The sequence below is a fragment of the Ceratotherium simum genome, chromosome 5, assembly GCF_057802395.1.
Source record: "Ceratotherium simum simum isolate JZ-2026a chromosome 5, ASM5780239v1, whole genome shotgun sequence".
Taxonomy (NCBI): Eukaryota; Metazoa; Chordata; class Mammalia; order Perissodactyla; family Rhinocerotidae; genus Ceratotherium; species Ceratotherium simum.
Genome location: NC_141904.1, coordinates 7600605 through 7625502, shown reverse-complemented (window position 1 = coordinate 7625502; position 24898 = coordinate 7600605).

Genomic DNA, 24898 nt, shown 5'->3' with positions numbered 1-24898 from the left:
GGGGTGGGGGGTGGGCACAAGGGGTGAAGGGAGTCATATATATGGTGATGGACAAACAAAATTTCACAATGTTAGAAACCATTCAAACATCAATAAAAAAAATAATAACTGTGTATATTGTGGGGGAGGGGACAACTCCTCCCTTCCCTTCTTGGTTCTTAAGGCTGATAACAATTCAAATAACATAAGACAGGTTAACAGGAGAAAATCAAATTTAATATATACACATGGAGAATTCACATAAGCCTGAAAAATTCCAAAGACAGTCAAGCAAAATGAGGTTTTTTGTCATTCTGGACTAAGGAGAAGAGGGCAGGGACTGAGGACTTCAAAGGGAAAGGAGGCAATCTACAGGAAGATGAACAGAGTTAATGTGCAGTAAACAAATGTTTGTTGGGCCATCTGGAGACAACGGGACACAGAGAGGACTTTGAGCAAAGGGGCCTTGCTAGCTTCCTCCCTGTGTGCCACACCTTGTTCATATTATAATATGGTTATCTGTACTGATATCTCCTTCCTGGAACAGGTCCACTATCTAAATTCTTTTTAGACAGATGGAGGGAGACAAAGTTTCTTCTTGAGTCTTTTGTTTCTTAAAAATAATCAGCCTAAAAAAATCCTCAAGTCAAAGAGACACATTTTGGGGTGGCAAATGTTACTCTCCTACAATGCTTTAGAAATGAGTGGTAAATCATAACCCCTGAGAAATCTTACCCAATTTAAACAAACCAAATAATCTTGCTAACTTCATTCCTTGAATAGAAATTCTGCTGCCAACTATATTCAAATTAGGTAAAATGGAAGGCTGAAAGCTCCATTTATTCAGCTACTCACCTGTTCCTCAGCATAAACTTGATGTTAGCCAATTTTTTTTTTTTTGGAAACAACTATATCATTTTGGTTTAATTTTTAAATATTTCAACATTTCCACTTTTTAAAAAAATATTAAATTAATTAATTGATTAATTAATTAATTATTTTTTAAATTTTTTGTTGGGAAAGATTTGCCCTGAGCTAAGATCTGTTGCCAATCTTCCTCTCTCCCTTTTTTTTTCCCTCCTCCAAGCCCCAGTACAAACTTGTATATTCTAGTTGTAAGTCTTTCTAGTTCTTCTGTATGAGTCACCACCACAGCATGGCTACCGACAGATGAGAGATGTGGTTCTGTGACTGGGAACTGAACCTGGGCGGCCAAAGCAGAGTGCACCAAACTTAACTGCTAGGCCATCAGGGCTGGCTCTCAAAAATTATTTTAACAACAATATTTAAACGCTCTAAAAACAGAAGCAAAATGTATATAACAACACATGCATGAAGTCATATTTTTTATACTCAATATAAAAACTAAGGAGGTTTAACAATTCAGATAATAATTATTACATGGGTTCTTAGAGGAAAAGAAGAGAAGAACCAAGGTTGTGGTAATATCTAGATATTTTTAATGGAAAAAGGCATTTGTTATCTACTGTTTTCTTGAAGTGGTTGAGGTATCTTTGCCATGAATAACTTTTCTTAAGAGCTACATCACATTTTAAAATTACTATGCAGTCCAGTTTCAAGCTTATAATATTCCAAAATTGAAAAGAGAAAAATAATATATGAAGTGCTGGTAATATCTTTATGTATCAGTTTGAGAATCATTAAGTAGCTGTCACTCCCTCCTCCACAGCATCAATTACTCTACTCTGGATTTACTGACTCTGCTCTGTATAATGAGCCCCCAGAGCACATTTCATTGCAGGGGAAAGCACACGTTCTTCACTTACGGTCAGTGGGATGTGGTTAATTTGAAATCACTTAAACTATTATATCTGTCAAGTGCAGTTATTTTATTTCCAATTCACATCAGTGTTTTAGTATGCATGTCGGTTACTGGGTCAAATTGGCAGATAAATTTAGGAGCATTCTGTTGCAATGCTCTTCATCACTGCCATTACATGCAGGCCACTGTTGAAAGTTAATACCTGCCCATTAAAATTGATTGCCAAAGATATCACGCTTAATGTAAACAACAATATACAGATAAGAAAATGGTGCTAAATTAGAGATTATGGTTCAAGGCTCCTATAGTATGGGGGCATTCAGTTATGGAAAATATTTCAGGAAAATTAGACTTTGAAAGCAACAAGATACTGAAGAAAACTTCAGAATGCTTTAAGAGACCTGGCAATAGCCCAGTGGGCTTTTTGTATTATTTTATCCTGTTATTCTTTATTATAGCTAGAATTTCACATAGTGCATACATGTGCATAAATATACGTGTCTGTGTGTGTGTGTCAAGAGAGAGAGAATTTCAAGCTATTTCAAGACAATTATTTAAAGGTGAGTATTGCATTGGAATAAACAGTCTAAGTTAGACTTGCAAAGAGCAGAAGTAAGGATGCTGAAACATTAGCCTAGTCTATCCTATTAATAAATAGCCAGACATCAGCAAAAAGTAATAGAATTGAAATGAACATTTGGGAAATATACTACCACAATAGCATACATACTGCATTAGTGAATAGTATTATTATCCTGTGTAGCCATGCTTGCATCATTTTATAATACTGCCAACAATACTGAGCATTTGAAGGTCTACGACTTTCTTAGAAGTTTTGTAAATAAGGTAAAGCTTTGGTTGATAATATCTGGGTTACAAAGATGTAAAATTCAAAGAAAACAACAATAAAATCTGATCAGATGCCAAATAATTTATTTCCTCAAGAAGGAAGTACTATATACTCTGGAAACAGAGCTTTAAGTTGCACCTCTTTTATGGAAGTTGTAGGACAGCAGGAAATAGAGCATTGACTTTATTCACAGGCACCCAGAAAACTATAACCTTCAAACATCTGTGCAAAACTGAAAGACACACACACAAAAAACCCACAAGCACAGCTCAAGACCCAGAGATGTATGCATGGAAGCAACCCACATGAAACCTTCTGACCATGGTGGAAACTTCAAAAGCTATTGCTTTGAAACACTACATAATACTGCAGCACGATGAGAGAGCAAGGAAGTATTGCTGGTAGAATGTAGTGAGATCTCTGCTGTCTGGGGAGTGGGGGTCAGTACCTAACCCATTTCCCTGTCACTTTCCTGACACTTCAGAAATATCTTGCTTCTAGACTGTGAGGTTTGATCTTTTACAACACGTGTAGTTCTTAAAAAGTCATATATTTCTAATCTAGTAAGTATATCATAAGCTGAAGTGCAACAAAAATTTTGGTTTTAAATTAACCCTATTAACAAAAAAGTGGACCCTTCTCATTAAGGTTTGAAATACTTTATGTTCTACCTGTGTGTTCTTTGAGGAATATGGTTTTTTCATACCCTGAATTGTTCAGTAAGCTGAAAGTTGGGAGAGGCAACCGTTATTTTGCTTTTATTGAAAGTCTTTCTAGCCATTTTGACACTGAAGATTACATTCTAGTGGCTAGTGCAAAAGTACATACTTATGGAAGACAAAAGGGTTTAAAATTAAACGTCTTTCAAACTACCTTGACCCCATAGTTAATGATTGAGTTGCCAGGTTAAAAGTGGTTAAGTGAAAAATATCTCAATTTTAAAATCAACACAGGTATATTTGAGAGCCCCTGACATGAGTTTCTATTCACATTTGTTTCTGTGGAAACTAATTCAGTAGGATGATAATTGGTATAACATTACCAGAGGGTTTCATAGTCAAGTTTGAGAAGCACAGGATTAAACTGTTAAACTGCTTTCTGTGTTTGGTATGGTTTTACTGTGCTAATACGCATATGATCATAGCACACTTCATTGCACATCTACAAAAGCATACTATGGGGAATTATACACGTATATCTAGTAGTATTGCTGAATATGAGGGTTAACTCATGTTAGGTTGTTGTGTTACCTTTAGCCCAGTTATTCTCAAACAACATTATTCACCAGAATCATCTGTAAGGCTTTATACAAAAATGCCTGGAACACATCCCAGATCTATTGAAGAGATCTTTTGATTGGAGAATTCAGTACACTTACATTTAAAGCAATTATTGATAGGTATGTACTCCTTACCATTTTGTTAATTGTTTTCTGGCTGTTTTGCATTTCCTCTGTTCCTTTCTTATTCTTTTGCTCTCTTTCCTTGTGGTTTGATGACTTTTTTTGCTGTTATGTTTAGATTCCATTCTCATTATCTTTTGTGTTTCTACTATAGGTTTTGCTTTGTGGTTACCATGAGGCTCATATATATCAACCTATATATATATCAGGCTATTTTATATTGATAGCAAGTTAATTTTAAACACATTCTAAAACTCTATATTTTTACTCCCCTGCTGTCATGTTTTGTTTCTGATGTCAGTTTATATTTTTGATTTTGTATATCTCTTAATTAATTTTTGTTGTTATAGTTATTTTTAGCCTTTATATTAGCTTTATAATTGTTTAGTCTGCTACTTTTACTATATATTTACCTTTACCAGTGAGATTTTTCTTTTGTTATGTTCTCTTGTTACTAATTAGTGCCTTTCATTTCAGCTTAAAGAACTCCCTTTAACATTTCTTGTTAGGCTGGTTTTGTGGTGGTGAACTCCTGCAGTTTTTGCCTTTCTGGAAAAATCTTTATCTCTTCTTAACTTCTGAATGATAGTCTTGCCAGGTAGAATATTTTTGGTTGAAAGTTTTTTGCTTTCAACACTTTGAATATATCATGCCACTCTTTTCTAGCCTGCAAAATTTTTGCTGAAAAATCCACTGATAGTCTTATGGGGGTTTCTTTGTAAGCAACAACTTGATTTCCTCTTGCTGCTTTTAAGATTCTCTCCTTGTCTTTAAATTTCGACATTTTAATTACAATGTGTCTTTGTGTGGGTCTCTTTAGGTTCATCTTATTTGGAACTCTCTGGGCTTCCTGGATCTGAATGTCTGTTTCCTTCCCCAGAAAAGGGATGTTTTCAGCCTTTATTTCTTCAAATAAGTTTTCTTCCCCTTTCTATTTCTCTTTTCTTTCTAGGACCCCTATAATATGAATGTTGTTTCAAATGATATTGTGCAACAGGTCTCTTAAGCTATCTTCACTTTTTTAAGTTCTTTTTTCTTTCTGCTGCACTGTTTGTGTGAGTTCCGCTACCCTGCCTTCAAGTTCACTGATTCTTTTGCTTCATCTAGCCGGCTGTTAAACTCCTCCAGTACATTTTTCAGTTCAGTTGTATTCTTCAGCTCTGTGATTGCTGTTTGGTATTGTCTTATATTTGCTATCTCATTGTTGAAATTCTCTGTGTTCATCCATTCTTCTCCCAAGATCAGTAAGCATCTATATGATCGTTACTTTGAACTCTTTGTTGGGTAAATTACTTATCTCCATTTCATTAAAGTTTTCTTCGGGAGTTTTATCTTGTTCTTTCATTTGGATCATATTTCTTTGTTTCCTCATTTTGCTTGACTCTCTGTGTTTGATTCTGTGTATTAGGCAAAACAGCTATCTCTCCCAATCTTGAAGGGGTGGTCACAAAAAGACTGTGAGTGTGTTTCAGTCTGTTGTCTGTGTGGTGCCCTGGGGGTGGTAGCTTTCCAAGAAATGTCTGATTGTCTCAGTCCCACAGGGCCCAGAAATGCAAGCCCCCCGGCTACCAATGCCAGGCATTCAAGGGGAATTCCCTGTGTGGACTGTGTGTGCCTGCTATGTCTAGTGAGGCTGGACCATGGTGAAGCACAGGGGTTTTGGTGTAGTGGGACTGTGATGGAGTGCTGGGCCAGGACAAATGTTGCTAGCAAGGTAGAGAGGAGAGTGCCAAAAATGGCACCTGCAAGCGCCAGGTTAGCAGGGCAGAACAGTGCAAAGATGGTGCCCGCCAGTGCCTCCATCCCTAGAGAGAGTTTCAACAGACCCCTGCCCCTCTGGTAGATGCTTTAAGATTAATTAATATCCTTTATATACGGTCCAGGCACTTTTCAAACTGCTGCTTTTGCACTGGGTCCTAGAGCAGGTGAGTCTGTATGCAAGCCCTTTTAAGAGCAGAGTCTCAGTTTGCTATAACCCTTTGGGTCTCCTGGTTAGTTTAAGCCAGACATGTTGGGGGCTCATCTTTCTGGTACAGGTCTCAAGGATTGAAGTGTCTGATGTGGGGCTTGAACCTCTTGTTTCTCAAGGAGAAGCTCTGTGTGTGTTATATCCCTCCTGCTTGTGAGTCACTGTGCTGGGGGTGAGAGTTTGGGCAGCACCATTTCTCTGCCTCTCCTACCTGTCTTGATGTGGCTTTTTTATCCTCTATTATAGAAGAACTGTTCTGCTGGTGTTCAGGTCTTTTTCAGAGAGAATTATTCTATATGTAGCTGTAGTTTTGGTGTGTTTGTGGAACAGGTGAGCTCAGAATCTGCCTATGCCTCCATCTTGAGGACTCTGTCTGATGTATTCTTTATGTCAGGTGGTTAACTATATTTTAACAGTTAATAACTTTAATCCCAAAAGACATTGCAGCTAACCATTTGATTAATAGCTAAAGTTTCAATATAAAGTAAATGTACTAATTTACTGATTATAAGCATCTACTTATGGTACATGGAGGATGCATAAATAGGTGTTGTGATTTCACAGTCATGAGAATAAAATATACAAAAATGTAATGTACATTTGCTGTAACAAATAAAATCCAATTATTCAAATATTAAATTGTAAAATGCCATTTTCTGTGGCTCCGTTTCTTTCTCTCTGAGACTTAACCTGCGAACTTTTTGTTTCTTCTGAAATAATCAATTAAAGCAAAAAATCATTTACTTAGAACCAATCATGTCAGTACTACCTTAAAAAAGTGCTAGGATATTGTACCTATGAATACCGAACCAAAAACAAAATGGAACAAAATATAAATACTTCTAGAAAGTTAACATCAAAATAATGTCCTTCATAGTGTTCACTATGACAGATTTTACTTATTCCATTAACTTTTCCATTCTTTTAAAAGGTTTTGAAACTCCTTTTTGAAAAGAGCATTCAAGACCAGTTTACAAGCCACTTGAGAAAAGCAACTGTGTCATTTATTATCACATCTTGTATCTTCTCTACAATTAATTAAAACAACTGAAATCCACACCTTACTCAACAGATTTGGCTTAAAATGACCCCCATTTCATTCCTATAATCATATATATCAAAAAAGATGAAGATTTCTCATGGTGGAAGATGTTCAAAGACTAGACCATAAACAGTCACATTTCCAAATAAGAAAATATTTTTCTTATCCATAATCATTCAAAAAATATTTTATGTAATTACAACATCTTCATAATAAGTGGATAACTAGCAAGAGGACAAAATTGAAGGGAAAAACTTCCATCTAAGGCATGTCATTAATTTATAGTCTCCCTTAGTATTTATATATTTACTGTAGATTACAAAAATTGGCAATAAATATTGCTATGTAGATAAAACATATATTATTTTTTTAAAGTTGAAAGATCATATTAAAAGTGAGGCCTAAAAGGAAGGGATAATATGAACTCATCTTAGGCTAAATGCCCTTACTTGTATGAGATTTGTAATATATAAACATCCTTTTAGCTATTTTTCATTAAATCTTAAATTTAATATTTTTTTAACTCAAAGTTATATTTACCTTTATCCATCTCTAACACAATGTTTCTTTACTCTGGCTGAGAGGCTGAACAATTTCAGAATTATAACTTTCAGTGAAAACAATCAGCTGATAAAATGGCAGGTTTGTGCCTCTGCTAGGATTACTGTGCTGATGAAGCCAAGTTCACAGGTGTCATCCCTAAGTGGGCCAATTTACTTTGCTACAGGCAGTCCCTCAGATCCTGGCCCCACATCCTGCAAATGTGAGCCATCAGTCATAAGGAGAAGCTGGGGGAAAGTGTGGGTGGAGTAGCGCCAACTCAGCCTCACTGTAGAAAACAGCTCCAAGTCCAAGCCAGCTGATGGTGATGCTGTGGCATTTCTCTTGTAAATAAAAGTGGGAGCTATCTTCCAAATGATAGTGAATTGGCACAGGTCAGAGTGTAAATCTGATCTCCAGAAATGTACTTTAAGATCAAGTATGTCAACAATTACTGAACTAGTAATCAGTTGTTGGTTTGATGAGGGTTGTACCAAGAATGGTAGGAGGTATAGGGAGACCCCAAAATAATGTATGGATTTGTTTATAATGTCTTTATTGCCAACTTCCAAAAAAGATTGGCTGCTGCTCAAACCAAAGAGAAAATGTAGCTACTAGCTGAGAAATGATGATAATAGTTTGGATGAAACACACAAAAATCATCAAAGTATTATGTGTCAAGGTTTTATTTAACTTATTAATGATGGAACTAGCAAGAAGACATAGGCAGTTCAAAATAAAATTTAAGAAATTGTAATTTTTTTGGTCAGTAAGAAAAAAATAAAAGCTGAAATTAAAGTACCAAGTTAGATACAAAATTGGTTAAAGGTCTACACGGCAATAAAACTATCACACCTTACCAGTTTTACAGAACTGTAAAATGGCCCTAATTAATTGTGTAAACAAAGCTATAGTCTCTTAGAGCATATTAGAATCACCTGCAGAGGTTTTAAAACTATAACCAGGTCTTACCCCACAATATTCTGATTTAACTGGGAACTGGGTAAGGCCTGAGCTGCAGGGTATTTAAACTTCCCCAGGTGATTCTAATGTACAACCAAGTTTGTGAACCACTGCCCTAGAAAGTGACATGGCCTTTCCCAAGGGCTTTCAACAATTTGCCCTCACACCTTGCTACGCCAAATGTGTACCATTGTCCAGCAGCATTGCAATTACCGGGGAGCTGTTTGAAATTCAGAATCTAGGTCCCCATCCCAGATGCGCTGAGTTAGAACCTGCATTTCAAAAATATCACCTGGGGCCGATCCCGTAGCTTAGGGGTTAAGTGCGCCTGCTCCTCTACTGGCGGCCTGGGTTCGGATCCTGGGCGCACACCGATGCACCGTTTCTCCAGCCATGCTGAGGAGGCGTCCCACATACAGCAACTAGAAGGATGTGCAACTATGACATACAACTATCTTCTGGGGCTTTGAGGAAAAAAAAGGAGGAGGATTGGCAATAGATGTTAGCTCAGAGCCGGTCTTCCTCAGCAAAAAGAGGAGGACTGGCATGGATGTTAGCTCAGGGCTGATCTTCCTTAGGAAAAAAAGAAAAAGAATATCACCAGGTAATTTAGGAGCATATTGAAGTTTGAGAAGCACTTTTCTAATAGAATATTGAAAGGACTTGCAAACATGTTTTTCCCTTATTTCCAAGTTTTAGAAAAATTTTCCTAAGATAACACCAACAAGAAACTGCCAAATATCTCTAAAGAGGCCACAATGTTATCACAATAAAAAATATATATATAAAGAGGCCACAATAGGAATGTTTGTGGAGAGGGGAATCAAATCTAAGCTGGAAAACCTGCACTAGACCGGTCACTCAATGGTCCCACTTTCCAGGATCCTCAGCCACCAGGCACACCCAGGGTGATAGGACTTGGAGTATTTCAGGTAAATAAATGTGTGTTTAATCTTAACATTAAATATCATGCTTTATGTATTACTTTTTTACTAAATGCTGCTGGGAATTGGGACAGGGGTGGTCCCACATGTGCCAATCATTTTTAATCACTAGCCAATCATGTAACAAGTAAAGGATACTAGCCATGAAGAAAAAACATCAATAGAAATATTGTGTTTGAATGTCTAATTAGGGCAAAATACAAACTTTTCAGTGAAAGTGTTTTAAACAACTTACCCAGCATCAAATTGCTAAATTTTGAGGGTCAGTGTGCCAGCCCAGACTTAGTGTTAACTACATTATGTGAAGTTGACAAGGGGGTTCACCCCGCCTTTTGAGTATAAAAATTTAGGGCATAGTTATCAGGCAATAAGACCTTCTATATGGCTATTGACACCTCAGAAAACATGAGCAATGTTCTTACGTGGAACTAGCCAGAAGTATTGAATGAATTTCACTTTGGCATGTAAGTATGATTATGCATCCTGGATTTTCAAAGTTATTGTCAGCTCTCAAAATACCTTTTAAATTCATATATTTATTTATTTGTTATACATTTATTGAATACTGGCTACTTTTGTAGGCTTACAGAGGTGAACAAAAAACATGGCCTCTGCCTTCATGGAGCTTACAGTCTGGTAAGGAACAAAGATATTAAACAAATGAATAAGGTTTCAAATAGTATTGTTACAACAAAGCTTGGTAAGTATAATAAAGAAAATAATAGGGTGATTTCAGTTAAAATGATTTATTCAATGTGTAACTAAATGATAAATTTCACTAAGGCTGACAAATGCACTAGACGCTGCTTATCTCCTTCTCAAATGATAAGCAACATTCAAAACCTCTGGCAACGCTTCTCTGACCTGTCTTCACTATGGCAAATATTGTTGGTTTTCACTGAGCAGCTGAATTTGCAGAGTGTCTTTCAAAGACCTAAAAATCACGGAGACTTTAGGGTGACAGAGATGACACACAAATACTGGCTCAGATACCTGAAATCTTCTCTGGAACGGGAATGGAAATTAGATGTATATTATACGTATACATATATATATATATATATATAGTGTGTGACATTGGAGACATATACACATATGCATATACATATATATCCACGTCCATATATATACTTCAATAAATAATCTTCAATTTCAAACATGTTGATTTGGTATAATATTTTTCATTAAACCTGTTCTAGAACTACAAATAACAAAAAATGAAAGATATGAAGTCTCTATGTGATTAAAAAGATTGTCTGAGGTTTTTTTGGTTTTGCCTTCTGTTTCTCCACAGCTACACGAATGTGTTTATTCTCTCCAGATAGTCTTAGTCTTAGTCCTACCATACTTAATTCTAGCCATGATAGTAACTACTATATTTATCCAGAACACTTCCTCTCCCCGTAACTCACTCATTTCTTTCCTTATTCCTGGTTCCCCTAACCCCTTACATCTAAGCTTCGGCTCCTCATGCCTATTTCCTACCCTCTTTGCTCTCTGATGTTTGAGCCATGCTTCTCATGTTGTCATCCTCAGAACGCACAGATCTAAATCAGACCTGAAACTCATATTCTCCTTCCTCCAAAGAGCCCAGGAAGAGGAAATTTCTCAGATTATTTAACAATGAGTGGTTTGTCATTAGTGCGATCGATCTGATTCCAACTCCTACTGACCCTGTGCAGAGCAGTGCGGAACCCTGCTGGGCTTTTACGCCATCCTCTCACCTCCCGGCGCTGTATCACACAATGCTCTGCTGCTATTCATAGAGTTTTCATGGCCAATTTTTTTGGAAGTGGGTGGCCAGGTCCTTCTTCCTGGTCTGTCTTAGTCCAGAAGCTCTGCTGAAACCTGTCCACCATGGGGGACCCTGCACGGGTGGCATAACTTTCAGCATCACAGCAACCGCCACCTTATGGCAACTCACAGACAGGTGGTGTGTTCCCTGACCAGAAAATGAACCCCCGCCATGGTAGTGAGAGTGAGAGCGTCAAATCTTAACCACTAGACCGCCGGGGCTGGCTACAATGAAAAGTACCTACCCATAACTAATAAGGAACTAGAGCAAGTAAAGTGGTCCTTCCACATTGTCAACACCTGAATTTTCCTTTTTTCACTTTTATTCAGATATAATTGACATATAACTTTGTATGAATTTTAGGTGTATAACGTGGTGATTTGATTTGTATACATTGCAAAATATATTCCACAATAAATTTAATTAAAATCCTTCACCACGGAATTACAAATTTTTCTTATGATGAGAATTTTAAGATCTCTCTTAGCAACTTCCAAATTACAATACAATATTGTTAACTTTAGTCACCATGCTGTACATTACATCCCAGACTTATTAATTAATCTTATAACTGAAAGTTTGTATCTTTTCAACACCTTCACCCATTTTGCTGACCCCACACGCCACATCTAGCAAGCATCAATCTGTTCCCTGTATCTATGAGTTTGGTTTTTTTAGATTCAACATATAAATGAAATCATACAGTGTTTGTCTTTCAATGTCGAACTCATTTCACTTAGCATAATGCCCTCAAGGTCAATCCATGTTGTTGCAAATGGCAGAATTTCCTTCTTTTATGGCTGAATAATATTCTATTTCATATATATGTGTATATATATGTATGTGTGTATATATATATATACACATAACACATTTTCTGTATCCATTCATCCTTTGATGGACACTTAGGTTGTAGCAATGTCTTGGCTATTATAAATAATGCTACAGTGAACATGAGCGTGCAGATACCTTTTCAAGATAGTGATTTTGTTTCCTTTGGATATATACCCAAAAGTGAAATCGCCAGATCTTAGGGTAGTTCTATTTTTAATTTTTTTTTTTTTTGTGAGGAAGATCAGCTCTGAGCTAACATCCATGCTAATCCTCCTCATTTTGCTGGAGAAGACCAGCTCTGAGCTAACATCTATTGCCAATCCTCCTCCATTTTTCCCCCAAAGCCCCAGTAGATAGTTGTATGTCATAGTTGCACATCCTTCTAGTTGCTGTATGTGGGTCGCAGCCTCAGCATTGCCAGAGAAGTGGTGCATTGGTGCACGCCCGGGATCCAAACCCCGGGCCGCCAGTAGCGGAGCACACACACTTAACCGCTAAGCCACAGGGCCGGCCCTATTTTTAATTTTTTGAGAAACTTTCATACTGTTTTTCATGGTGTCTGCACTCATTAACATTCCCAGGAACCATGCCCAGGGGTTTCCTTTTCTCCACATCGTATCCAATGCTTCTCTCTTGTCCTTTTGATGATAATCATTTTAACAGGTGTGCAGTGATACCTCATTGTGGTTTTGGTTTGCATTTCCCTGATGATTAGTGATTTTGAGTATCTTTTCGTATATCCGTTGGCCATTTGTGTGTCTTCTTTGGAAAAATGTCTCTTCAGTTCCTCTGCCCATTTTTTAAAGGATTTTTTTTGCTATAGAGTTGTATATGCTCTTTATATATTTTGGATATTAACCCTTATCAAATATGATTTGCAAATATTTTCTCCCATTCTGTAGGTTGCCTTTTCATTTTGTTGGTTTCTTTTGCTGTGTAGAAGCTTTTTAGTTTGATGTAGTCCTACTTGTTTACTTTTGCTTTCATTGCTTTTGCTGTTGCTGTCAAATCTAAAAAAATCATTCCCAATGCCAACATCAAGAAGCTTATCCCCTATGTTTTCTTCTAGGTGCTTTATGGTTTCAGGTCTTACTTTTGAGTCTTTAATTCATATTGAGTTGTTTTTGTGTATGGTGTAAGATAGTGGTCCAGTTTTGTTGTTTTGCATGTGTCTTTCCAGTTTTTCCAACACCATTTCTTGAAAAGACTATTATTTTCCCATGTATATTCTTGGCTCCTTTGTCATAAATTAATTGACCATATATGTGTGAGTTTATTTCTGGGCTTTCTATTCTGTTCTATTTATCTGTGTGTCTGTTTTTATGCCAATACCATACTGTTTTGATTACTATAGCTTTGTAATATGGCTTTTTAAATTGGGAATTGTGATGCTTTCAGCTTTTTTCTTCTTTCTCAAGATTGCTTTGGCTATTCAGAATCTTTTGTGGTTCCATACAAATTTTAGGATTGTTTGTTCGATGTATTTAAAAAAATGTATTGGAATTCTGATAGGGATTTCATTGAATCTGTAGATTGCTTTGGATAGTATCAACATTTTAACAACATTCTTCCAATCCATGAGCATGGAATATCTTTTGATTCATTTGTGTTTACTTCAATATCTTTCATCAGTGTCTTTTAGTTTTCAGTGTACTGGTCTTTCACCTCCTTGGTTAAAGCTATTCCTAGATATTTTATTCTTTTGATGCTATTGTAAATGGGATTATTTTCTTAATTTCTCTTATATTTTGTCATCGTGTATAGAAATGAAACTGATTTTTGTATATATATTTTGTATCCTGCAACTTTACTGAATTTGTTTATTAGTTCTAACAGTTGTTTGGTGGACTCTTTAGGGTTTTCTATATATAATATCATGTCATCTGCAGATAGGACAGTTTTACTTCTTCCTTTCTGATTTGGGTGCCTTTTATTTCTTTCCTAATTGCTCTGGCTAGGACTTCCAGTGCTATGTTGAATAAAAGTGGTGACAGTGGGCATCCTTATCTTGTTCCTGATCTTAGTTTTTCACTGTTGAGCATGATCTTAGCTGTAGGCTTGTCATATATGGCCTTTCTTATGTTGACGTACATTCCCTCTATACCCACTTTGTTGACAGTTTTTATTAGGAATGGATGTTGAATTTTGTCAAATGCTTTTTCTGTATCTATTGAGATGATCATATGATTTTCATCCTTCATTTTTTCAATGCGGTTTATCACATTGATTGATTTGCAGATGTTGAACCATCTTTGCAATAAATCCCTGGAATAAATCCCACTTGACATGGTGTATGATCCTTTTAATGTATTGTTGAATTAGGTTTGGTAATATTTTGTTCAGGATTCTGTATCTATGTTCATCAGGCATATTGGCCTGTAAGTTTCTTTTCTTGTGGCATCCTTGTCTGGTTTTGGTATTAGGGTGATGCTGACTGCATAAAATGATTTTGGAAGTGCTCCCTCTTCTTTTTGGAAGAGTTTGAAAAGGATTGGTAATAATACTTCTCTAATTGTTAGGTAGACTTCACCAGTGAAGCCATATGGTCTCAGATTTGAGGTTTTTGATGACTGATTCCATCTCCTTAGTAGTACTCAGTCTGTTCAGATTTTCTGTTTCTTCATAATTTAGTCTTAGTATGTTGTATGTTTCTAGGAATTTATCCATTTCTTCTAGGTTGTCCAATATATTGATGCACATTGTTCACAGTAGTCTGTTATGATCCTTTTTATTTCTGTGGTACCAGTTGTAATGTCTCCTCTTTCATTTCTAATTTTATTGGAGTCCTCTCTTTTTCTTAGTGAGTCTAGCTAAAGGTTTGTCTATTTTGTTTAACTTTTCAAAAAACCAGCTCTTAGTTTCATTGACCTTTTCTATTGTCTCTTTATTCTGTTTATTTCCTCTCTGATCTTTGTTTCCTTCCTCTCACTAAATTTGGGCTTCATTTGTTCTTCTTTTTCTAGATTCTTGAAGTGTAAAATTAGGTTGAGATCTTTATTTCTTGATATAGGCATTTATTGCTATAAACTTCCCTCTTAGAACTGCTTTTGCTGCATCCCATAAATTTTGGTATGTTGTATTTCCATTTTCATTTGTCTTGAGGTATTTTTTGATTCTCTTTGATTTTTATTTGATCCACTGATTTTACAGTACTATGTTGTTTAATCTCCACATATTTGTGAAATTTTCTGGTTTTCTTCTTGTAATTGATTTCTGGTTTGATACCATGTTGGCTGGAAAAGATGCTTGATATAATTTCAATCTTTTTAAATTTATTAAGACGTTTTGTGGCCTAACATAGGCTCTATCCTGGAGAACGTTCCACGTGCACTTAAAAACAATGTGTATTCTGCTGTTTTTGGATGGATATTCTGTAAATGTCTGTTAAGTCTATCTGGTCTAACATGTAGTTTATTCTGTCTGAATGATCTATCCATTGTTGCAAATGGATTTTGAAGTCCCCTACTATTTTTGTGTTGCTATCTATTCCACTCTTCAGATCTGTTAATGTTTGGTTTACATATTTAGTTGCCCCTATGTTGGATGCATAAATATTCACAAATGTTGTATCCACTTGTTAAATTGACTCCTTTATCATTATATACTGACCTCTTTTGTCTCTTATTACAATCTTTGGCTTAAAGTCTATCTTGTCTGACATAAACGTAGCTACTTCTGCTTTCTTTCAGTTTCCTTTTGCTATCTCTTCACTTTCAATCTGTGCGTGTCCTTAAGCTGAAGTGAGTCTCTTGTAGCTGCCTATGGTTTGATCTTGTTGATTTATGCATTCAGCCACTGTATGTTTTTCAATTGAAGAATTTAGTAAATTTATATTTTAAGTAATTATTGATAAGTATGGACTTCTTATTGCTATTTTGTTAATTGTTTTTCTGGCTGTTTTGCAGTTCCTTTGTTCCTTCTTATCTTGCTCTCCTCACTTCCTTTGTGATTTGATGATTTTATATAGTTGTATGCTTAGACTCCTTTTTCTTTATTGTTTGTGTATCTATTATAGTTTTTGCTTTGTAGTTACCATGAATGTTATATAAAATATCTTGTATTTATAATAGTCTATTTTAAGCTGATAACAAGTTACATTTGAATGCATATTAAAGCTGTAGCTTTTTACTCTCTCCCTTCCATATGTTTTGTTTTCGTTGTCACAATTTACATCCTTTTGTCCTGTGTATTCATTAACAAATTATTGTAGTTATAGGTTTACTACTTTTGTCTTGTAACCTTCATCCTAGATTTAAAAGTGATTTACCCACCACCATTATAGTATTCTGAATTGAACTGTATATTTTACCATTGAGATTTTTACTTTCTTATGTTTTTGTGTTACTAATTAGCATGCTTTTGTTTCAACTTGAAGAATTCCCTTTACCATTTCCTTTAAGACCAGTCTACTGATGATGAACTCCTTCAGCTTTTCCTTATCTGGAAAACTCTTTATCTCTCCTTCAATTCTGAAGGACAACTTTTCCAGATAGAGTATTCTTTGTTGGCAGTTTTCTTTTTTCAGCACTTTGCAGACCAGAAAGAGTGGCCTCATATATTCAAAGTTTCAACTAAAAAATATGCTGATAGTCTTATAGGGGTTCCCTTGTACATAGATTGTTTTTTCTATTGCTGCTTTTTAGATTCTTTCCTTGTCTTTAACATTTGGCAATTTAATTATAAAGTGTCTCAGTGTAGGTCTCTTGAAATTCATCTTATTCGGCACTCTCTGGACTTCCCGGATCTGGATATCTGTTTCTTTCCCCAGGTTAGGGAATTGTTTAGCTATTATTTCCTTAAATAAGCTTTCTGCCTCTTTCTTTCTGTCTTCTCCTTCTGAGACCCCTATAATGCAAATATTGGTCCACTTGATGATGTCCACAAGTCCCTCAAGCTATCTTCACTCTATTTCATTTTTTTGGCTCTCTGATTGGATGAATTCCACTGCACTGTCTGTGAGTTCACTTATCCTTTCTTCCACTTCATCTAGTCTGCTGTTGAACCTCCCTATTGAATTTTTCAGTTCAGTTATTATATTCTTCAGCTCTGTGATTTCTGTTTGGTACTTTCTTATTTTCTATCTCTGAAATTTTCACTTTGTTTGCACATTGTTCTATTGAACTCAATGAGTATCTTTATGACCATTATTTTGAACTCTATCAAATAAATCACTTGACTCATTAAGGTCTGTTTCTGGGGTTTTATCTGGTTCTTTCATTTGGCACATATTCCCTTTGTTTCTTAATTTTCCTTGTCTCTCTAGTTGGTTTCTGTATATTAGATAAAACAGTCATCTCTCCTGATCTTGAAGTAGTGGTGTCATGTAGGAAACGAAACTTATTGTTCAGCCCAGCCCTAGCTCTTGGTTGTCTTTCAAATCTTAGAGTTTGTCTTAGCAGCCTTCTTTATTCTTAGTGGCTCCCAGTAGTTGTGAGCATGCCAAGACCTGTCAGAGTCCCAAAGGGGAGGATCTTGTTTGGCACCTAGATGCAGGCTCATTGGAAGCAGGACCCTCAGGCATCAGCTTTTAATGTATGCAAATAGACATCCTTCAAGGAAAGACTGGGAGAATGTTACATGTGTCTGCTTCAACTGTGCCAAGTCCGGGGGAGACAGCCAGACAAGAACTTTGTTTTTGTTTGCCACAGTCCCACTAAACCCACAAAAATAAGCCCCTCTGGTCATCAGAGTCAGGGTATCAAATCCTCTGGGCTGCAGCCACGAAAGGTGGTGTGCCAGACATGTGCCCAAGCTCCCTTCATGGAAACAATGCAACCCCTTTCAATGTGTGTTTTTTTCTCATTCAGCTGATGTGTAAGAGTCACTCAGCTAGTTTCTAGATTTCTTTCAGAGGGAATTATTCCATATGGATCTATAGATTCAGTGTGTCTGTGGGAGGAAGTGAGTTCAGGAGCCTCCTATATTGCCATCTTAAGCTTGCCACTCTGAGCTTCCTGAGGGCAGGAAACTTACTTGTTGGGGTTTGAGAGGTGCAATGAGTCATATTCCTCTTTCTTACCACTTAATGAACATTTCCATGTACTCTCTCTTCCTTCTTGTCACTTTAGGTAAACTGCCCATTCTTCTCTCCAAAGGCAACACTGTCCCTTATTCACAAAAGCTCATCCTCTCTATCTTGCTCAAAAACAATGGCAGGAGCAGTGCCTGTGAGCTGAATTTTTCTTATTAAGGTGAATAGAACAAAAAGAAATAATGTATGAGCTTCCTCTAGAAAAGTTCCCTTTAGATGGTAGAAGCAATGAAGGTTCTCTGCGGTGAAATATAGATGGATTATGGTATAGAAATGTTTAATGCATTCACGTAATTCAAAAATATCAGTATTTATTGATGCCTAATAAAATGGCAGGCACTGAGCTAGATACTGGGCATACAGTTTTGAATGACACAATATAGTTCTTGCTTTCATAGAGCTTACAGTCCAATGGGGTGAACAGATAGTAGAAAACACCAACAATTAGTTTTAAATTTATCATAGTGTTAGGAGAGAAAAAAGAGCATGCCATGATAGAGAGTAATGGGGTGGGAGCTACTTCAATCAGGTATTCAGAACATTCTCTCCCATTTTAGTTAAGACGCTGTGCCCTACCTACTAAGAATAAATTAACACAGCAACTTGCCCCTCCCTCACAGCTCTAGTGAGACCCCAATATCTCCTCTGGAAAACTTCATTTCCAACTCCCTAAAACCAATGCAATGTTCATTATACATTTTAGAGCCTGTTTTTCCTACTTATTTCAGTTCTTGGGTCTCACCTCACCCTGGAGTGTTGGTCCTATGCCAGGCACTTTTTAGTTAATAGATTATAAACCCCAATCTCCTAATATGAAAATAACTTCAGGTCTTTAATTTTAGCTTTTAAGAGTATTCTTCTACTCACACTAATTATTTGACACAGTGGCACAATTGACATTTTGGGACAGATAATTCTTCACTGTGGGGGGCTGTCCTGGGCATTGTAGGATTTTTAGCAGCATCCCTGGCATCTACCCACTAGATGCCAGTAGCACCAGCCCCCAAGTTATGAAATCAGAAATGTCTCCAGACATTTCAAATGTACCCTGGGGTGTGGGCTAAAAGACCCCCATCCAGGTTGAGAACCACTGATTTAACACTTTGCCACTCTGTTGCTAGGTAGAAATGCAACTTTAATTAGACATTTAAACTACACAGGACAGAGTCTCCCTGACTTGTAATCAAATTATAACCTCATTAAAACAGCCAAATTTAAATATTGAAAAATTAAAATGCATTGGAGGATTGGGGAAAGTGCTTAAATAAACACATCTGAAGGCACATCTTTATCTTGTCAGGGGACACTTGCCTGACATCAGGACAGGCTGGCATCTTGGCCACTCTGCTTAATTTCCCTCAGCTGCTGCAACCTCTGCCATTTCAACAAGAGAACATTCTAACTGTGCTCCTCACCACCAGTCAATGAGGAAGATCATTCTGCTGGCTGTTTCTGTTGCTCAGTTTCCATGTCTTCAATACTTTTGATTCCAAATGGAGGAAGCTGAATGAAAAAGAAAAAAACGAAGAAGTTGAAAGATGAGTACAGAGTTTAGCCTGGGATTACTCCTGTTGGGGTGTAACTTCCCACATAAGTCAACGAGTAGAGAAAGCTCTTTCCCATTTCTGTTTGAGCCAAGAGTTTATTAAATTAATTTGCATATAATGCTTAATTAAGTAATGAATAATCTCTTCACACACTGTCCCAGCAGTGCTTAGCAACCTGCAAATTCTACTAAACTGTCATAGTAAGATCTTCAAAAACTGCCAATTAGAATATTTTGACAAGATTTTAGCTCAGGGATTTACATTAAAGAATAAAATGAATATTTAAAATTATATAATTCTCAAGGCAAATTTTTTAGAAAACAACTATTTTATGTTTAAAATGTTTTGCATGTGGATTGTAAAATGGTATAATTGTTTTTCAAATACTGTATGACTATTTTTTATAAAGTTAGATTACATCAACTCTATGTCCAGCATTTCTACTCCAAGTTATCTATCCAAGCAAAATGAAAACATACCTCCACAAAAAGAACTTGTACAATAATGACAGCAGCCTTATTCATAATAGCTTAAAACTGGAAACGACCCAAACATCCATCACCAGAAGAAGGATAAACTAAGCATGGTCTATACATACAAGGGAATACTACTTGGCAATAAAAAGGAACAAACTACTGAGTCACACATATAATGAAATCATGTCTATTGCAGACACTATGCTGAGAAAAAGCAAAACAAAGTTATTTATATGAAACTCTAGGCAGGCAAAACTAATCTATGGTAATAGAAGTCAATGGACATAGAATTTTCTGGGGTAATGGAAATATTCTATATCTTGTTTTGATGATAGTACCAAAGTTTGTATAATTGTCAAAACTCATTGAATTGAACACCTAAAAACTGTGCATTTTATTCAATATAAATCAAATTATAAAAAATACAAAAATGTAGTATTTATTTTATAAAATAAGAAAAATAGAGAAAAGAAAATAATGTTAATAATTCTACCACTTGAGGATTGTCAACCTGCTTGAAAATGTCTTTCTGTTTATTTTGATTATTCTTCCGTTCTCCTGAACCTCTAAACATAGAAATGTCCCAGGGATCAGTCCCTGAACACCTTTTCTTTTCCAGTTACACTCACTCTCTTTGTGATTTCATCTAGCCTCATGGCTCTTAATATTACATGTACGGTAATGATTCTCCAATGCTTTTCTGCCTACTTGACATCCACAGGGACATCTGACATCTCAGACTTCATATAGCCAGTACTGAGATCCTAAATTTGCCACCAAATCGAATCTCATCTCACAGTTTTTCCCATCTTGGTGGAAAAAGAAATCCATTCCTCTGGTTGCTCAAGCCTATGCCTCAAAGGCAGGCTTCACTCCCCCGTTTCTCTTATATCCACATATTCAGGCACCCAACCATTTCTCATTCCTCCCACTGCTACCGCTCCATCTTGAGGCACCAACATTTCCAGTCCGGATGATTATAAGTTCTTAACTAGTCTCCCTGCTTTACCCCTTCTCCTCTACAGTCTGTTCTTCACACAGCATGCAAAATTATCATATTAAAATATAAATCAGATCAAGTTACTCATCTGCTGAAAATCCTGCAATGGCTTCCACCTCATTCAGGGTACAATGACCAAGAGACTTTAGGAGATCTGCCCACTGCAACCTCCACTTACCTCTTCGTTCTCATCTACCTCTACTGTCATCTTCAACCCTCTCCTGGAGCTCTGCTGCCCTTCTTGTTCCTTGAACACACCAGATATGAATGCATTTCAGGGCCTTTGCACCTGCTTTCCCCTCTGTCTGGAAACCACCCCCAAGATGTCTGCATTAGTCTCCTCCTCATCTCCTTTAGGTCTTACTTAAATGTCATTTCCTCTGTGAGGCCATCCCTGGCTACTCTAGCTAAAATTGAAACCTCTCCCCACCCAAAATGCTCAACACCTAAATTGACCATATGATTTATTTTCCAAACTGGCACAATTTGAAAGTGAAAGGGGACACCGTGAATAATTATGCTGGGACAAGAGTCATAAACCAGGACTGTTCCCCTTCCTGCTTTATTTTTGTCTTTAGCCTTTATCACCATCTAATATCTATTTAATTTATTTACCGGGTTAATTGTCTGCTTTCCCCTTCTGGAATGCAGGCTCTCTCAAGGCAGTGATTTTGTGCTTTGGTACATAATGGATACTCAATAAATGTTTGTTAAATAAATGCCTTTTTAAATCAATGTAAATGATTTGGCGATGATCTTATGGTTTGTTTTATCAAATGCCCTGCTTTGCCCATTAAGTAAATGTCATTTGTATTCTGAAAATGTCTGTTTGCAAGAAGTCTTAAATAGGCAAATCCATCTATGAAGTCAAACTCAAAAGTGAGTTAGGGGGATACAAAATGATTAGAGCAAAAGAGCATGTACTCTTTGTAAACAAATCTCAGTGTGCGTTTTTTTCAGTTTGTAAAAATCCAAGGCAAAAGAGGAAGTTCACTAAAAAAACAAACAAACAAAAACCGGCAAATCTTTATATGTTTAGGACCTAAAGCTTCTATATCAATTGAAGAAAGCTTACAGTTACTAATTTGTGAGGAAAATATGAAGTAGTAAGGAAATTGTATTGTTATTGAGTATCTATTGAATGGAAATCAAAGAATTGGGTAGGAGGACAAAGACATTATGATGAGATGGTGAGGGGAGGAGGAAAAGATCCCAAATCTGTACCTGGCTCTGCCTTAATTTCTCCTGAGTCCCCAAGCAGTGTATCCGTGACATATCCAGCTTGCTCGGACCAAGCACCCGCCCGCTAGGGACCGCTGTTATTCCATCTCTAGGAATACAGCATGGAAATATCTAATTATTCCACTTCAGCATTACTACAGGTAGTTAGGAGATTCAAAATTAATTTATAAAAAAAGAGGAAACAAATCATAGCAAGGTAAATAAAGACAGGTAACAAAATGTTAACTTGTAAAATGGAAAGTACAATGTTGGCATAAAAAAAATCAGTAACTGTTGTTAAAATGGGTGATGTGAAAAGATACCTCCCAAATGGTCCCTCCGTATGCCTCCATTAGTGAACTATGCCTCTATCCAACCTGGTGCTCAAGATGGAAATGGGGGAGATCCTAGATTCTAGTCTCTCCCTCGCTTTCTCTTACTGAATTGCTTTCCCCTACACACTGCTCATCAGTTAGGCACTGTTTAAATCTTTCTGAACCCAGCCTTTCTTCTCCATTTCCACTGTTATTTCTGTGTATGTGCATGTGTGACTATGTGAATATTTCAAGCCCCCATCATGTCTTATCTAGTCTCATGCAACAGCCTGCTTCCAGGATCATTTTTTCATCCCACCCCCTCCTCTTGCCAGTATATTGCCAGAGTGAACTTTCTAAATAGCAAATCTGATCTTGTTACTCTTACACTGAAGTTCTTCAGTCTTTCTACAACCTTGAGGTTATAGTCAACAAGTCCTTAACCTACCCTCAAGGCCCTTCATGATGTTTGCCCTTGCAAGCTCTCCAGAATTTCCCAATCTTCTCTGTGCATTCCTACATATTTGTGTTTGGGGAACTGTTATAGGATCCTGTGTAGAGTATGGGGGAGCCACACAAGATGGTCAGGAAGGCTTCATAGAGGAAAGCTGGGGCTGGGGGAGTAGATGCTTCCCAAACAGGCAATGGGGAGAAGGAGAAGAGCATTTCTAGGGAAGGGAGCTGGGTGAGCTGGGACAGATGCGTAAGCTGAGGAACCGGGACACGATTCCATAGAGCTGAAGCTTACATTCAATATGATAGTCATGGAGGGGAAAAACCTGAAGTAAGGAAAGAGGTTCAGGGTAAAATCCTAGAAATCTTTGTATGCCAACGTAAGGAATTTAAATCTGAAATAGGGACAGGTCATCATCATTCTACTACAAATACTGCGGGCTGGTTAAGAAGAAAAGAATGGAAAAAAGAATGGAAAAAACACAAGAGTTAGCAAAGTCTTTTCTGAAAATAAATCATTTTATGGTTGATCACAATTATATTAAGCTTGTTAATTATGAAAAATATCATAGGACATTCAGACAATGAAATATTATTAGCACTAAAAATAAATGGAGGGACCTTAAATGCATATTACTAAGTGAAAGAAGCCAATCTGAAAAGTTACATACTGTGTGATTTCAACTATATGACATTCTGGAAAAGGCAAAATATGGAGACAGTAAAATGATCAGTGGTTGCCAGGGGTTGGGGAGGAGGGAGGGATGAATAGGGGAGCACAGAGGATTTTTAGCGCAGTGAAAATACTCTCTATGATATTATAATGATGAATGTATGTCATTATACATTTGTCTAAACCCATAGAATGTACAACACCAAGAGTGAACCCTAAGGAAAACTACGGACGTAGGGTGATTATGATGTGTCAATGTAGGTTTATCAATTGTAAATAATGTACCACTCTGATGAGTGATATTGATAATGGGAGAGGCAATGCATGTGTGGGGCAGGGGGTATATGGGAAATCTCTGTACCTTCTTTTCAATTTGGTTGTGAACTTAAAACCACTTTAAAAATAAGGTCTTCAAAATAAAAAATAAGAATGTAAAAAAAAATTTTTTTAAACCCCACGTCATACGTCTGGCCTCTCTCTTACCTCTCACTCCACTATAAGAAATTATCACAGTGGCCAAAAGGACGTTTCAAAAACATAAGTCAGATCATGTGACTTTGCTGCTTTAAAGCTTCCATGGCTTCTCGGGGCATTTGGAATAAAACTGAAAATTCTTACCTGCCTTCAAAAGCCCTAAGTGGTTAGGCCCCAGATTTCCAGTCCAATACCGCATCCTCCCTTCTCCGAGAGCTGTGCTCAGTGTGACACTCCAGTCACAATGGCCTCTCTTCTGTTTCTCCACTATGCCAATGTCAGTCCTTCTGTAGGGACTCTGCACTTGTTCATTCCCCCTCATTCTCATCACCCTGATTTTTGCATCCAGGTTTCTACTTGTCATTCATGTTTCAAGTCAATGGGCATCCTATCATAATTATCTTAATTCTTTGTGCACTTGTTTGTTATCTGCCTCTCGTACTAGAATATAAATGCCTTGAGAAGGGAGACCTTTTCTATTTTGTTTACCACCCCAATGCTGGCACCCAGAGGAATTCCTGGCACATAGTACCTGCTTGACAAATATGTGTTGAATCAGTGAAAGAGAAACTGAGATTCCACTTTTACAAAAAAAAAAAAACCACAAA